The sequence below is a fragment of the Pundamilia nyererei genome, unplaced genomic scaffold (genome assembly GCF_000239375.1).
Source record: "Pundamilia nyererei isolate P.nyererei 1_Seehausen unplaced genomic scaffold, PunNye1.0 scaffold00398, whole genome shotgun sequence".
NCBI classification, from domain to species: Eukaryota; Metazoa; Chordata; class Actinopteri; order Cichliformes; family Cichlidae; genus Pundamilia; species Pundamilia nyererei.
Window position 1 is genome coordinate 265,717 of NW_005187799.1, and position 1,356 is coordinate 267,072.

The window sequence follows — 1,356 nt, forward strand, 5'->3', positions numbered from 1 at the left end:
GCGAGTTTCTCTGTGAATTTCCCATTACGTTGTAGCGCACTCGTGCTTGCTTGGAAGTTTAGGGGGTTTTTCTCGCTGTAAAAAGAAGTTTTCTTCCCACGCACAACGGACACTAATGTTTTTGTCACTTTTTATGGAATCAAACTTAAAGTAAGGTCAGTACTTCCACGCTTTAAACGCTGCACGCTCATACTGTCTTCCGCACTCGATATATTATCCGTTGTTGATCTGCACACAGCTGTTGTCACAAACGTGGCACTTGCTTACGTCACTGTCATGAGACATTCTTGCAAAAAAATCACGGTTTTAGTAACGCAGTAACGCAGCGTTCCTACGGGAAAGTAACGTAATCTAATTACCGTTTTTGCAAGGGTAATCCCTTACTTTACTCGTTACTTGAAAAAGTAATCAGATTACAGTAACGCTTTACAAGTAACGCGTTACTGCCCATCTCTGGTCCTTAGCATAACCATGTATAATATCCACAAAACTTAAAAAGAGGTTATACACACACAATACGATAATATTATGTTGAAGCACAGTATGTATCACTCCGCCAGGCTCCTGCCTACGATAGCCGTAATGCTCTTGACAATCCATCAAGCGGTGCGGGTTCATAGCTTAGCGAAGTCATACTAAAACAGACAGATTTTAGTATTGAGACTTGTAGTTGAAATTTAGGGATTGTATTGAATTCTATGAATTTCCACTTAGCTTTCAAATTAAGGTTACACCATTGCAGCAGGGGGATGACCTGAGATTCATAATAGTAATATTGTAAACATGGGAGCATTGCCCCACCTTTTGCCTTGCTTAACTGTAAAATACTAAATTTAATTCTTGTTTTTTTCCCCCTGCCAAATAAAGAGTGAAATCCATTTGTCCCATTCCCCAAACTGTGTTTGACTTACTTCAACAGGCAAAGTTCTAAATAAATTGAGGAGTCTTGGGAGTATGTTCATTTTCACTGCTGTTATCCTTGAATTTAAATTTAAGAAAGGCACCAGATTCCACCTATCTAAATCAGATTTCATGGCCTGTCACAAGGGACCATAATTTACTTGTGATAGATTAGAAGTATTCTTAGTTAGAATTATTCCCAAGTATTTATGTGTTTCAGCTTCATATTCAGATATATGATATCTTGATAAATCGAGCAGATATTTGAATTTTACACAGCTACATTCTCGCCTGAAAATATCTTAAAAGTTTATTTTGTGACCCAGAAAGAGTAATAAGCGTAATCTTAAAACTAAGTACAGTGGGGCAAAAAAGTATTTAGTCAGCCACCGATTGTGCAAGTTCCCCCACTTAAAATGATGACAGAGGTCAGTAATTTGCACCAGAGGTACACTT